We start from the raw sequence: 16,294 nt of genomic DNA on the forward strand, positions 1-16,294 counted from the left end.
AAAATTTGATCATTAAAAACATTTCCAAATAAGTTGGAAGAATATGGGGGGGGAGTGGTTTCTTCTTCAATTTTCATGACCCTCTCCACCCTCCCTATTTTTGACCAGTTCTAATTGTGAATAAATGTCTGTCTGTACATGAATGATAAATATGTCTGCTTCTGAAACATTTACAAACAATGGCTCTCATCAGGAACACTGAGGTCACATTACGCAGAGAAACATCCAGGCCTGCAGGGTTCACATTCTCCAAGACATAAACCGCCCCAGGACGGGAATGTCACACACAACACAGCGTGACTGGCCCGGGTTGGTTAGGTGCATGTTTTGCTGTTGCTGGCAAATTGTGCTTTTCTGAGGGTGGGGGGGAGTTATATTTGAAAGGAGTTCTTCATCCTCTCCCACTCTCATCCAGGGGTGCCGGAACAGGGGAGACCAGGGCCCACCACTTTTTACTAGCCATAAGTGTGAGCGACTGGATGATGGGGGAGAGAAGGGAGTGGGGAGGGCAGTGTTTTGGTCGGCATGAAGTGGGAGCTCAGGGAGAAAGGCGGTGTGAGGGGGGGCCTCAGGGAAAAGGGCAGTTTGAGGGGGCAGGACCTCGAGGAGAAGGGGTGGCAGAGGGGGTGGGCCACAGTTTTTGTGCCAGCAGGCCCCCCCACACACACTTTTAGGAAGCTTTTGCCCATCCTGCCCTCATCCCAAATTAATTTGTTGCAGTAAGAAAACTTTGAGCAACAAGGGGACTTAGAGACCCACAATATAACCGCCAAAATCCTCACCCGCCCCTCGAGCTGGGCAAACAGAATTTTTTGGTCACTGGCAATTCCAAAAAAGAGATGGAAAAAAACCAGTTTCAGGTTGAACAAAACTAACATTTTTCCAAATTTTTGATGAACCAAAAAGCTTTAAAAAAAAAAAAAAAAAAAAGACCCAGGAACATTTCAAGGGTTATAACTTTTTGAATTTTTAAAATAAAAGTGAAGGACATTTTTAAATAAAAAGTAGTTTCAAACTGAAAAATCAAAATGGTTTGTTTGGAAAGTGTCTAAATGAAATGCTTCGACTTTTTAAGAACTGGGGCGGGGGGGCGGGGGTCTGGACGTGAACAATTCAGCAGACTGGATACGAATTCGCAAACAGGTCTCCTTCCCCATTCTCCAGGGCTGGGTCTCGATTCCTGTTTCTGGTTCCCTGGGCCTGGTCCCCGTCCCTGTCACACATTGCAGGGAGCTCAGATTCCTGGGAATCCTGCGGACTTCCAGGCTACTGGGAGGGATGAGTCAGCAGCTTCCTGAGGACGAGTTGCGAGTAGGCAAACACTTTCCCTCTACCTTTCCAAAACCCACATAGGTATAGTGAGACCAGCACCCCCACCACCCCCACCACTCCACGCACCATGAGACGATTCCAGGACGCTGGCTCTGAAACAAAAGAGAGAGAAAGGCCCCATGACTAAGGGACTCCAGTAAATCATCCCACTGCTGCCATGAGGATCCCAGAAGATGAAGACGTTCCTGGGGTACAGTAAGAGCTGAGTTGGGTCGAGTGCACATGGGCAGCACTCAGAGCAGCGGGAATGAGATCTCCAGGCTCATTATCCCCATCGGCCAACCTGACGGAGGGAGAAAGGTGAGCCCGGCAAAGCAGCCCCTGTTCCAGAGTCTGGGAACTGGGATTTTTAAGATGCTCCAAGATGGGGTCCCTCAGGTTCTTAAGGTTAGAGGGGACGGTTAGGATCATCTTCTCCAGCGTCTCCTGAAGCGTGGGGAAGGGCTAGCCATGGTGGGAAGGGTGGGGTTTGAAGATGTATAGAGGAAAATGGGGGCTGGGGTCACTAACACATTGCTGATGGGTGAGGGGCACGATTGGTTTCTTTGCCTTGAGCAGGGGGCTCTGCTTTTAAAAGTTTTGGGAAGAATAATTTAGTCTGAGCCCTGGCATAACCCAGGCCAGAGAACGTCGCCTACTGATTCCTGCACCCAGCCCAGTTATTTATGGCACTGACTTGGCATTGAGAAGGATTTTATCATAGGCTTACATCCAGCTGCAGAAGAGAAAGGGCATTAGAAGCTGAAAGACCCCAGAAGTGGCTCTGGTTTTCTACTCAAAATAACCACCCGGGGCTGATTTTCCCCAGCCCAGCGCCTTGCAGTCATGCACCCAGCACCGAGTGAATTTGGTGTGCAGGCAGGCTCCCAAATCCAGACAGTGGCACGTCACATCCGCTTTGCCCTCGTGTCAGGGACTGCCCTGAGCGCCCACCCTGCAAACACTTACGCACCTGAGCCCTCCCACTGCGATCCAAGGCTACTCCTACAGATGGAGTTGAACATGTGGTTAAAGTGTTTGCAGAGGTTCCAGAGAGCTGAGGCTCTATGTAAAAGGAACTATACTTCAGTTATTCCAATCTTGGGTTTATGAGATGCTCCTGCCCGCCCCCTCCCTTCACAGCTGAGTCTCCCACCCAGTGGAATTCTCCAAGGAACTTCCCACTCCGAGACCCTACACACTGTTTCCAGCGCTAGCTGTCCCTCTGGCCCAATCCCATGCTTCAGGACATAGTCTGAACGCCACCGAGGTCAGTAATTAATTCCCCACCTGCATTTACAGCATGGTAAAACTAGCCATGTATGTTACAGCGGGTTCTTGCTTTTCCTGGAAGCATCAGATATTGTCCCCTGGGCTGGACCAGACAGGACAGCAGCCTGAAATGCCCTGTGGCATTGACTTGAACTCAGACTGACCCTGTGGAAAACGGGCTCAGCCACCTGGACAATTAGGTAATCTTGGCGAGCTGTGAGATTTCAAACAAGTAGTATTTGAGTTTGGCTTGGCAATCCTGGGTCAGGGACTGACGTGAGGGGTTGGGAGAAAATAAAGGGAAAGGGTCTGAGAAAGGGCGTCCCTTACAATAAATCGTTCAACCAGTCACTGTTGAAGTGAGATGCTTTACAGATGCTCACAGACAGGCTCTCCCACCAGCTAAGAATTTGGACACTCTGGCTCCCTGCTGGGACCACCTTTGTTATTCACTTGCAAACAGGGTGGATAAAAATCAATGATTTAAAAAAAAAATCAAAAAAATTGGATTTTTTTGATAAAATGGTTTTTGCCCCTCAAAAAGCTATCTAAAGATAGTTTTAATTAAGATACATTCTAGCTCAAAGATCTCTCATCATGGAATAGGGATGATAAATTCTAATTCTATAGTATGAGACAATATATTCATGTAATGTTTAAGAAAAGTTTTGTAAATGAGTTCCAATACTTCATGGATGAAGGACCCAATCTTATGGGGTTCCACAGGCTTCTGTATAGATTGTGTAGGTTAATCTTTCTATCTACCCAATGGGATTCAGTGCTCAGTCTAGAAGATACCATCAGAGATGCTTGGTTTTGCAGTTCTCAAACTGTGGATTTGTGTCTCCAGAGGTAACATGCTTGTTAACAGCAAAAATGTTTTCAAATAAATAAATAAATATAGAGAGGTGATATAAAGCCTGGCAAGAAAATCCTCCAAATATTAACGATTAACCTGTTGAATTGGAGATATTTATGAAGTCATTGGGAGGGGAACTATCTGCTTCAATAACCTTGGGTAAATGAAATAACCAAATCATTCATTTTCTGAGATAGCTGTAAAACTCATCTGAAAAGTTTTCAGAATAAATCACCCTTTAAAAATGTATAGTGTGTACCTTCTAAAAATGAAACCTACATCTATCTCTGAGTTGTGAAGAACATGTATTAAGGTTATAACAACCAACAAGAATACACTTTTATGTAGAAATCCATGATTAAATCGAGTCGTCCTGACTAGTGATTTAAATCAATTTGATTTAAAATCAAATCCACCCTGTTTTTGCTGACCAACAGGCAGTTCTGCTCCCCAGGCCCTTCCGGGGTGTCACTGCCCCAAACTCAGCTGTTAGAAAACCAGGAAATGCTCAGCTGAGATCTTCCCCATGTAACACTAGGAAAAATCTTAGCACTACAGCGGAAAACGAACCACAGAGCTCTGCTAACCAGGAGGAGCTCAGTTATAGGTGCCGGTTCCCCCATATAACCTTAACTCTGTCCTCTTGGAATGCCACTTTATTGTATCTTGCAGAGTTTTGCCAACCCACAGCCTTCAAATCTCAGCAGGTTGCCTTAAAAATCATGAAATATTTAAAAATAATAAATTTGTGGTGGGGTCTGCTTTTTCATCTTTTGAGTTTTGAGCCGGGGAGGGGTGGGGGTCGGGGAAGAGAAGGGAGCAGGGGAAGTCACTTTTTTCAAGTCGTCCTACATAAACCCCATATTTTGGTTTAAACAAATGGATGTGCTTATCACAGGACTCCAGTCTCTGGGGCTTTTACAAAATCAAAAACCAAATAACCGTGAGATGCATGACAAAGATCAGGGGAGTTGCCAACAGTGGGAATGAGGAATATTTGCCTAAGTCACAGGGAACTAATTGTCGGGAAGCCTCTAATTAATGCATCGTTAGGCTCTTTAGCTCTTCCCCCTGTGGAGGTAGAGGCCATGGGTACCCCGGGAACATCAGTGGTCTCGTGCCTGAAGGTACCTCTCCCCTTGACAACCCTCCACTCCCCACCCATTGCACTTCATGCAATTCTGCTGCAGGGCAGCACAACGGGAAGCGTGCAATGCAATCATTCTCATGTCTTTCCGTCCATTCTTGGTCCTGTAAGGACACTGAAGTGCTAGGCCTTCAGCAACTGCAGTTAGAGCGAGAGGGTCTCACGCTCTTATGCATCAGGCCACGTTTATAGAGCCCTGTGCGAGTACAACATTTGTTTCTGCACACGATCCACGGCTACGAAGCGGATCTCTGCAGATTTGCAGGGCGCTGCCCATTTATACCTGGATTTAGGAGCCGAACTCTGGGCATTATTTTGCAAAACCTGCTCAAGACTTTTAGAGCTTTTTCGAAGCAAACCATGGCGTTTTTTAAACCCCCGACATTCCATGACTGAGCAAAACATCTCCAGGAACATCAACAATGCTGGCTCGAAGAGAGGTAGGACTCTTCTTAAACAAAATGATTTTAAACGAACAACTTGCTACCAAAAAGTTTGAGATATTTGCTGTGGCAGAACAAAGGGGGTTTTGATCTAAAAGAATGTGACCCCAAGCTTCTTACAATTCGTTCTACAGGCATGGGGCTTGTGCATTTTCTGCTGGGGCTTGGCCGGACAAAGAGCCAGAGCTCAGCCCTAACAACCAACCGGGAGAGCGGAGTCAGAGGTGAGGAAGGCCTGGGAAGATCCTGAGACAGGGAATGAAGGGGTGTCACATCCACCTGCTCCTTCCTGTAGGTAGATCACAGAAAGATCTAGAGGTGAGTGCTGGGGTTTCCCTGCCATGAGTGGGCAGCGTGCAATTAACAAGGGCTGCTTCTCATACTCACACACACCCCCCATCACGCCATGCACACCTCTCACGCCGGCACCAGATCTGATTTCATCTCATGCATTTACACAGCACATCTCTGCAAGCAGATTATAACCCCCAGTGTCCATAACTCCAGTTAACTCTGCAGTGAGGACATGCTCCCCCCAGCCCCAAGACCTTAAAACCCAAGGTCGACTCCCCCTGCTCGAGAAGACACACGCTTCAACCCTGCCCCACCCCGCACCCCCAGTTCCCTAACCTGGGGCTTGCCAGGGGATTCTCTGCTTGTGATCAAGTGGGGCTGGCTGGATGCAAGGCGCTGGCCAATCCTCTCTGTCTCCAGCTGCTAAACTGCATTCAAAGAAAGTTTACAAAATAATCCCTCCCCCCTCCTCTGTGTGTTCTTTCCACGCGCTCTTCCCTCCGTCCCTATTCTCTGCGCCTCTCAGTCTCGCCTGCTCAGCCAGCAGCTGGGGATTTGCAAATAAATAAATAAAAATAAAAAAACCGGACAAAAAAACCCCCAAATATTTTCTGTAAAATCGACATGGGCAGGACCACCAGTGCTGGACCTAGCGGGGCCGCCCCCCCCCGCCGGCTTGAAGCGGTTTCCATCTTATCCAGGGTTTACAGTTTGGCTCAGTGGCTCTCTGCCCCCTCACTGTACAAATGGTTCCAGCGCCCCTGGGCGGGACAGGGCCTGAAGAAAGGGGCATGCGGAGGTGTTGGGAACACATGGGCCCTGCAGCTGCCCCCCCGCCATGCCCCCCCCACCCCAGCTCTACCTTCTCTAACCCCCAGACAACACACCTCCCCCTCCCCTTTTCTGCTTAGGACTCCAGCCCCACTGAACGGGCCAGACGGGAGATGGAATCTCTTCCCTGAAGTGCCATCCAAAAACCCAGAGGGGCGGGCTGGAAGGAAGAGCCCCAGAAACACCCCGACCCACGGCATGGCAGAGGCGCAAAAGGAACGGGCGAGATCGGCGGCAACTTCACCAAAAGCTAAGGCCAGCCCCCCGTCACCTGACTCTACGAAAGCGCAGTAAGCTGGTGGTGTAAACGGGGCATGGGCAGTTCCACCAGACGATCAACAGAGCCGGTTAGAGATTCATTTAACAACTCCGGAATGGCTTTGCAATGGGAGGAGAGTTTTCCGAGCCATGCTTTGCTTCCTGAGGCAGTCAAGATTTGAGCTTTACTAGAGGATTGTACAGGATTCAGGCATTCTCTAGTTCCTCCTTTGTCAGCCCCTTGCCCTAACACCCTGCCTGCCCTGGGTGCTCAGCTGAGCTCTCCATCGCTGCACGGTGCAAAACCAGAACTATCCCATTACTCTCCCCTGCTGTGTCTCTCTCCCTCTCTCCCCTCAGGCCAGGCTGCTGCTGCCCCAGGGGAGCTCACTGGGGTCGGGGGAGTCTCTGTGCTGGGTCCCCGGGGCTGTTGCAGACGCTTGCTCCTGCTGGGGCTGGAGGCCCTGTTCAAGCTCCCCTTGGAGAGAAGCGCGCTGTGTTCACAGGAGCAGGACCAGCCCCGCAAACCGACCGCCCGGCTGTCCCAGAGGTTCCCGAGCCCAGCGCTCACCCCCAGCCCAGCCGCATCCAGCAGCTTCTCCCTGCGCCAAGGCACCGCAGCCCGTGGGGCATCTTCAGGGCAGCGGAGCTCCAGGTACTGCCGCTTCTCTGCCCAGGAAAGGGATGGGGAGAGGCTGATGCTGACCCTGTGGGGCTGAGCTGAGCAGCAGCAGGTGCAGCCAGTCCCTGTGGGGATCCCCGATGGCTCCCTGGCTCCAGCTCCTGTTTGGGAGGCAGGGAAGGGGCCCTACAGCCAGGCAGGCTGCACAGCTGCACGCCCCATAGGTGCTGGGGCTGGTGCTGGTAGGGAGGTATGGGGAGGTGGGGATTTCACAGCAATTTTAACTAATACACTGAAATGTTTCCATCAACATTTTGTGCTAGAGAAAATTGGGTGTTCGATTAAAGACAATTTTTTGTGGAAAGTGTCATTTTAACAGGAAAAAATCAATTTTTTGTTGGAAAATTCAAAAACCAAAAATGGTTTGGATGATGTGGGGGTTTTTGTTTTGTTTCTTCCCCAATTTGGGACTAACTGTTTTCTGGTGCTGGTAGAAGGTTTTGGCGGGGTTGGCCATTCTTGGCAGAAGTTTTTCATGATCTTGCTCTCCTGGATGGGGAGAAAAGCTTGAAAAGGTGACCCCCCCCCAAAAGGCTCCAACACCAGGAGCTGGAGAACAGAACCCAAACTTGTTGGCTTAAAACCAACGAGACTTTAAAAATAATCATTTTTCAGGTGGGCTCTGACTTGTGATTTTTTTTTTTGGTCACTTGCAATTGGCCACGTGGGATAGAACCAGCTTGGGCAGGATCCAGATGTTAGCCCATCTAGAGAGGCCTGGCAGTGGCTCATACACAGCGGCTGTGGGAGTTAGGGACAAGAGAGTGATTTTCTGAAATTACTCCTATCAAGGGAAGGAGCCGGGGAAATGCAGTATACCCTGGGGAATCAGGGACACTCAGGGGGAGGCCACAATGACGCTGCTCAGGAGTTTTGCTCTGACATGCTCAGCCCTCGTGGAACAGAGCCCCCGGCCTTCCCCTCCACGGGCACTGACTTATTTTTCCCCGTAGATGCTCCACCCCTGTTCGGCCCTTAGCCCCAACTCTTGTTCCACCTCTTTCCCAGGGCACCAACTCCTCACCGCGCTCTTCACCCTTGTATCTCTCCAAAGCCAGCCAGCCAGAGCGGGGTGGCACCTCCTCCCACCCCACAAGGACCCCTTGCTGCAACTGTCATGAGTAAGTATCAGGGAGTGAACCCCTCTGCTAGGGCTCCCCCAGGCCGGGATCTCAGTGTCTGGGGGCGGGGGGGATTTGCTGGGGGGTGTCTCTGTTTTGCGCTCTCCCAGCTCCGCTCTTCTTTCTCTGTTAATCCTCCTGGGGTGGAAGCCACCTTCCAGCTCTCCGCTGACCTGCCTGTGCCCCTCTCCTCTCTCTGCCAGGCCTCTGCCTTCACTGGGAGCTCTCGCTGGGGTGGGGCTGCTGCGGACTCTGCTCTGAGCTCTGCCTGCGTATGGGGGAGCTGCACTGGAGCCCCTGGAGGGGTCAGGGACCGCAGGGAGAGCCAGCATCTCGCAGGGGTTCCTATTTCACACCGATCTCTGCACCATTGCTGCACCCAGGGCCCACTGCGCTGGGAGAACCATTGAGGGCCTGACTCTGGGGGGTGGCTTTGCCAGGAGCTGCGTCCTCCAAGAATCGGCCCAGAGATGTCTGGAAACTAGGCCACGGTCTGAGATTGACTTGTTTATTCTGATACCTGTTGCTCCCAGGCTTCCCCCAGCAGCTCTTGGCCAGCGGATGCAGCTCTTTGTCCCCATCTAGTGGCCACATTTCGCTCCCTCTTGCTTTTCTGTCAGTGAGCTCAGCAGTAGGCAAGGCGCTGTAGAAGACACTGTGAGGGGAGGAGAATTAAATTCATGGAGGTGTTGCCGGCACCCAGTGCCAGAGGCGAACAACAGCAGGGGGGGTTTGTTACCCGGTATGCATCACTTAATAATCACAACGGGGTGGAGAAGCAGAAAAGTTTATTTGCAGCTGCAAACAAGGTACAGGGGGAATAGAATTTTAAATTTTGCACATTAGAGTAGGTCATTACACACACTTTTATATTCCTTAATGCGACTGCACTACACATTAGGTAATTAAAACTTTGCACAAATATTTTGCTTTTTTTATATGGGTTACAACAATGTTTATTTTTTGCAACTTTTAACAAGCATTTTTAGCAACTTAACCAACCAGCACATCTTGTTTGGCCTTGTAGCTGTTTTTTTTATTATTTTTAACTTGGCGTTAGCAAACTTTACACTATGAGGCATTATATGCGGCTGCAACATTGTTTTAAGAGCAAAAGAGCTTACTCAAACCAGCCAGGCCTGAATTTTATTAAGGGGGATTGAGAAGAAGCTCTTAGGGCTTTAGCAGGGAGACTTTTTTGACCTTTATGGCCTTTTATTTTTTTAATTTAACTAGTGGCCATGCCCTAGGGTTTTTAACAATTTTTTTTTTGAGAATATTTATTTTTATTGCTTGAGTTTTTTTATTTTTATTTACTTACTAGCGGGCTATGCATAAAATTAAGATTTTTAAAACTATGCAAAATAAGCATTTTTACCAGGACTATATATAACATAGTAAATATAACATGATTCATACAGGAAAAAAAACTTAAATAATAGGCTAAATAACTTATTTAGCTACGGGGAAAGGCTTCAACTAGAAAATTAGCTTAGCTAATTTTCTCTGGTTTGCTGATGAATGCTCTTTGCTAGCTGCTTTAGGCGTTGGAAATCAGCTTTTACGGACGGCTCTGCATCTGTTATATTAAAGCAACACATGCTTGCAAACTCCTGGCATAGGTGACCATGGCGTAGAAGTAAATAGTCTACAGCCAGCCTGTTCTGTAGCATGCCCTGACGTACTTCCCCTAACTCATGTGAGAGTTGGGCCAGGACGGCTGAGGTTAAATTAATGGCCTTTGCCACTGTGCAGGCAAGGTGCTCTACTGCGTGGTAATTATGCACCACAAGCCCAGGGATACTAACGAAAGAAAAGGCCAGAGCTGCTGCCTTAGTCTCTGAGAATAAGGTTCTCTGAGAACGACGTTGCGTTCACTGCACTCTGGGCCAGTGCCAGCCAGGTATCTACGGGTACAATGCTTGAAACAGCAGTACCGGTTAGGCACATGGCTAAGAGGGGGAATAAAATATACTTTTTTATTTATTTTTTTGCTTTTTTGGTGGGCTGCTGTTTAAATAGTAATTTTAGTCTAAGATCTTCACTGGGGGGGGCTGAATGCACGGTCTGCCTTTTAGCCGGGGGGCGGAGTTTGACACGTCTTTCAGCTGGGTATAATGAATCTAATTTTTGTGTCCCTCGGCCTTTGCTGCCGTGTGGGAGACCAGCAGGACGGTATAGGGTCCCTTCCACTTTTTCTGGAGGGGCTCGTCTTTCCAGGTACGTACGAGCACTGAATCACCAGGCTGCAGGGAGTGGATGGGTGAGTCCAAGGGTAGAGGCTGGGAATCCTTAGTATACCTGTGAAGAGACAAAAGAACAGCAGACAGGGAACACATATACTGAGAGAGAAACTTGTTTTTTAATTTTTACTTTTTTTTTTTACATAAGCGGTGTACTATTTATAGGCCGTGTTTTTTTAAACATAATTTTAAAGGAACTGAGCTTTAATTTACCCTTTGGGAGAGCACGGCTGCGGAGCAGAACTAGGGGCAGGGCATCAGGCCACCGTAGGGAGGCCTCCTGGCATACTTTCAAGAGATGTTGCTTAAGGGTCTGATTGATCCACTTTACTACCCCACTGGCTTGCGGTCTCCAGGGTGTATGGAGTTTTCAGGGAATCTGTACGGTGTCTGAGATGCTTTGGACGATTTTTGACGTGAAGTGTGTTTTATTGTCAGATTTTATTCACTGGGGAAGTCCAAAGGGAGGAATAACCTTTTTAACAAACCTGAGAGCCACTGTCCTGGCAGTGCAATTGCGACATGGAAAGGCTTCTGACCATCTGCTGAATCCATTTACTATGACAAGGAGATACTTGAACTTTTGGGTCCGGGGAAACTTAGCAAAGTCTATTTGCCACACCCTTCCGGGGCCTGGAGTGGATTCCAGGGCCGCTGGTGGTACTGGGTGTCCTGATTGGGGGTTATTCTTTTGACAGACTAGGCATTTTGTTTGTACTTGGGCAGCTAGGGCTCTGAGTCTGGAGGTTATGAAGTACTTTTTTATTAGTTGGATAAGTGCCTCCCTGCCAGCATGAGTGGTTTGATGTAATTTTTGTAATACTGGCAGAATTAGGCCCTTTGGTAAGAGGACTTTCCCTTCCGGGGAATGAAGCCATCCCTCCTTTTCCTGGAGACCAAGTTTGTCAGCTAGCTGTTTCTCCTCCCCAGAATACTGAGGGGTCGGGAGCTTCCCCACTGATGGGATAAGGGCATGCATATAGGTGTTTTTAGTCTGAGGGAACATGAGGGTGGCAGCATGCTTTGCCTCTTTATCTGCCCTGGCATTACCCCTGGTCACATCTTGATCCTCCCTCTGATGGGCCTTATAGTGTCCCACTGCCACTTCCAAAGGGAGTTGCACTGCCTCTAGAAGCCGGAGGATTTGGGGCCCGTACTTGACTGGGGAGCCTTGGGCTGTCAGCATTCCCCTCTGCTTCCACAGGCCAGCAGGAGCATGCAGCACCCCAAAAGCATATTTGGAATCAGTGAAAATATTGACCTGGTTTTTTTTTGGACAGTTCGAGTGCACGGGTCAGGGCCACTAGCTCAGCCAAGTGGGCAGAGGTCCCAGCGGGCAAACTTTCAGCTTCCACGGTGTCACTGAGGGTTACAATAGCATAACCCGCCGGTTTTTGCTCATTTATTACCACGCTGCTACTATCAGTGTACCACTCATAATCTGCATTTGGGAGGGGCACATCCTTCAAGTCCGGGCGGCTAGAATATTGGGCATCTATGATTTTTAAACAGTCATGTTTCTGTTTCTCAGTTTTTGGTAAGAGGGTGGCAGGGTTAAGGGATGGACAAGGCTGCAGCGTGACCTCAGGGTTCTCTAAGAGCTTTGCTTGGTATCTTGCCATACGCGCTTGTGTGAGCCAGAGGCCGCCCTTAACATCCAGTAAAGCGCGTACCATGTGTGGTGTAAAAACCTGTCTTGTTCCCCCTAGTGTCAGTTTCTCTGCTTCTGCCAGGGTCAGGGCGGTGGCTGCCACTGCCCGCAGGCACGCTGGCCAGCCCTTGGCTTCTTGGTCCAGTTATTTCGGAAAATATGCCACCGGACGTTTTCATGCTCCTAGGAGCTGTGTGAGTACTTCCAGGGCCACCTCCTTTCGTTTATGTACATACAACTGAAATGGCTTGGAGAGATCTGGCAGACCTAGAGCCGGGGCTTCCATTAGCTTGTTTTTTAGGATTTTAAATGTCCTGTCAGCCTCTGGGGTCCAATGAAAGGGGTCCTGGTCTGCTCCTTTTACACAGTCATACAGGGGTCTAGCCTATAGTTCAAACTCTGGGATTTATATTCTACAGAAGCCTGCCATCCCCAGAAATGCTCTGAGCCGCTTGCGATTACTCGGGATAGGAACTTGGCATATGGCTTTTATTTTTTTATTTGAAAGCTGGCGTTCCCCCTGCTGTATGTAGAACCCGAGGTACTGTACCTGCGGGAGAGCAATCTGAGCCTTACTTCGTGCTACCCGATATCCTTGGAGTCCCACAAAATTCAGGAGACTCACGGTGGCTTTAAGGCAGGGAGTTAAGCCTACAGTGGCAATTAACAGATCATCTATGTATTGCAAAAGGAGGGCTTCTTTATTATCCCACTCCTCTAGGTCCCTGGCCAGAGCCTGGCCAAAGAGGGTGGGGGCATTTTTAAACCCCTGGGCTAACACTGTCCAGCAAAGTTGCTTTTTAACTCTGTTCCGGTCCTCCCATTCGAAGGAGAAAATCTCCTGTGCTGAGGTGTCAACTGGGATGGCAAAAAAAGCATCTTTTAAATTAAGAACTGGAAAATGGGTATACTGTTCCCCTATAGAAGCCAATAGGGTATAGGGGTTAGGGACAAGAGGGTGCAGAGTCTTAACCCGTTCATTAACTGCCCTTAGGTCTTGTAGCAGCCGGTACATGCCATCAGGTTTCTGTATGGGTAAAATGGGAGTGTTCCAGGCTGACTGACATTCCCGGAGAATACGGTACGTTAGAAATCGATCTATGGTTTCCTGTAACCCCTTTTTGGCTTCCTTCTTGATTGGCTATTGCTTTACCCGCACCGGGCCTTTCCTGGGTATGAGCTGGACATGAATGGGGGTTTGGTGAGTAGCTTTTCCTGGGATCCCTGATGCCCACACAAGGGGATACACTTGGACTTCCCGCTTGTCCCATTTTGGGGCTTGCATAGCCGAGGGTTCAACTGCAAGGGTCATAATCTATGCATTTTCAGGGGGTAAGGTAAGGGTTATTTCATCTGGAGTAAAATGCAGGGTGGCACCTGGGCGACACAGCAGGTCCCATCCCAGCAACGGTGTTGGGCATTCAGGGAGCTATACCAGCTTATGGGATATGGTTTTGTTTCCCAAAGCACGTTCTGCTGGGGCATACACTAGGCACTTGGTATCTTTGCCTGTGGCTCCTGTGACAGTGAGGGAGTTTTCTACTGGCAACTGAAGCGGTTGATTTACAGCAGTTCGCGCCGCTCCAGAGTCCAATAAAAAATCTATTTCTTCATTTCCCACCCGCATTTTTACTCGGGGTTCTGGGGGTTGGATGATCTGTTTTCCCTGACACCCTTATTTTTGTTTTTTTATTGCCATCATAGAGGTACTTCCCCTTTTCTTTTTGTTTGGGCACTTATTTTTTTAGTGTCCCTCTTGCCGACACAGGGCACACTGATTGCGCCCCAGTCGTCTTTTTCGCGGGCCGGGACGTCCGTGTCCACGGCCCCCTTTTTTTTGTTTACTTTCCTTCGTGCCTGCCTGCATTGCCGCTACCATTAATTTTACTTGCTTTTTTTTTTTTTTACTTTTTTTAAACTATGCACTTGATTTGCTGCTTCCAAAATCTGTGCCATGGTCATACTTATCAAATCCTCCTTTTTCTGTAGCTTTCTCTTAATGTCGGGGCTGCCCTGCTTGTAAATACTCCTTTAATAATTGCCTCAGTTTGTGGATTATTAGGATCTGCATTGGTATATTGTTGGATCGTGTTTCGAATGCGCTGCAAAAAAGCTGCAGGGCTTTCCTTTGGATCCTGCACTACCTTCTATGGTTTAGTTTAATTATTCTGTCTGACAGCTGCGTGACGGAGTCTATACAGTAGCAGCTCCTTATAGGAGGTGAGGTGGGTCATAGCCTGATTGTCATTTGGGTCCCACCTAGGATTTTTTATAGGAACTTGATTATCTGGGATCGGGACGTTGTTACGGTCTTGGTCATATCGCCTTTTCGCTTTTTTCCTTGCTTTAGCTATGACCTGTTCTTGTTTAACCTCAGTCAATAATGTTTGCAGAAGGACATTACAATCATCCCAGCCTGGCTTGTAGCTGCTAAGACATCCCTCAAAAACCGATACCAACTTGCTTGGGTTGATAGAAAATTCTCCAGCCTGTGCTTTGAAAGCAGCCAGGTCCATAGGATTAAAAGGTGCATGAGTATAGACCTGCATGGTAAGAGCTTGTCCTTTCTATTGCATTAGGGGCGATTTTAGTCTTGGTAAGTAAGGGGTATAATCCAGCAGATGGAGCCTGAACCTCACTATGAGCTTCACTAGGAATCTTACTTTGAGCCTTGCTCTGTGTGGGTGTAGGGGCCGCAGAAGCCTCACTCAATGTGGGTGTAGGGGCCGAAGGAGACACCGGATCTGCCATTACATTTGGGGTGGAGATCCGGGGACTGACATTAATTGCTACAGGGCCAATCAGGGTTAAATTACAGCATTGTAAAATATCAGTACGAGACTATAAGGTTATAAACAAGTAAGCATACGAATGCTTATTCTACTTTGCCGTTCGCTGACAGAACAGGAGTAACTGGAGGATTGTATTATGATTTAGTGATCCTCCGGGAGGCCACTGTTCTTGGTCCTCTAATTGGTACTGAGGCCAGTCAACCGTACAAAATCGCTTCAATTTACCCTTAGCCATTGGATCTGATCCAAATATCTTCCAATTTACTAAAATACACTCTAGGGGCGTGCATCGTACCGTACCTCCGGTGCTCTGTTCCTGTCCCATACCTACAGGGTAACTGTGGGCGTCCCCAGGTTCCAACAGAGCATATAATCCGGATTTCAAAAGGTTCCTACCTTATCCAAGGGACCGGTTCCCCAACGTCGCCCGCAGCTGCTCCTCCCCTATATCCAAGGAACTGGTTCCTCACCATCTCCCACAGCTGCTTCTCCACCATGTGAGTGCGTTGCACCGTCATGCCCTCCGGGGTCGATCAAACTGCGTCTCCTCTGAGGCCCCCAATGAACTCACCGGTGTGTGCTGGGCGTCGGTTGTCGCTGCAATCCTCGACCTCCAGAAGGGATCTGGGCAAGGCTAAATTGCATCCTCGTCAGCCCACATTGGGACTCCAAAAGCTGTTGCCGGCACCCAGTGCCAGAGGCGAACAACAGCAGGGGGGGTTCGTTACCCGGTGTATGTCACTCAATAATCACAACGGGGTGGGGAAGCAGAAAAGTTTATTTGAAGCTGCAAACAAGGTACAGGGAGAATCTCAAATCCTGCACATCAGAGCAGGTCATTACACACACTTTTATATTCCTTAACGCTACTGCACTACACATCAGCCAATCAAAACTTTGCACAAATACTCTGCCTTTCTTATATGGGTTAGAACAATATTTATTTCCTGCAACCTCTAACAAGCATTCCTAGCAACTTAAAGAACCAGCACATCCTGTCTGGCCTTGTAGCTCTCTTTCCTATTATTTTTAACTTGGCGTCAGCAAACCTTACACTATGGGGCATTGTCTGCGGCTGCAACATTGTTTTAAGAGCAAAAGAGCTTACTCAAACCAGCCAGGCCTGAATTCTATAAAGGGGGGTTGAGAAGAAGCCCTTAGGCCTTTAGCAGGGAGACCTCCTCGACCCTTATGGCCTTCCATCTCCTCAACTTAACTAGTGGCCATGCCGTGGGGTCTCCAACAGAGGTAAATGGAAAAGGGGATGTAACCAAAGGTAGATGGGGCCAGACTAACCTGAGCTCTTTCTTTGAGCTGAGAACTGGTTGTTTAGAGAAGGGAAATGCAGCAGATCTAATATACTTGGACTTCAGCAAAGCATTTGATACGG

The sequence above is a fragment of the Lepidochelys kempii genome, chromosome 14 (genome assembly GCF_965140265.1).
Source record: "Lepidochelys kempii isolate rLepKem1 chromosome 14, rLepKem1.hap2, whole genome shotgun sequence".
Taxonomy (NCBI): domain Eukaryota; kingdom Metazoa; phylum Chordata; order Testudines; family Cheloniidae; genus Lepidochelys; species Lepidochelys kempii.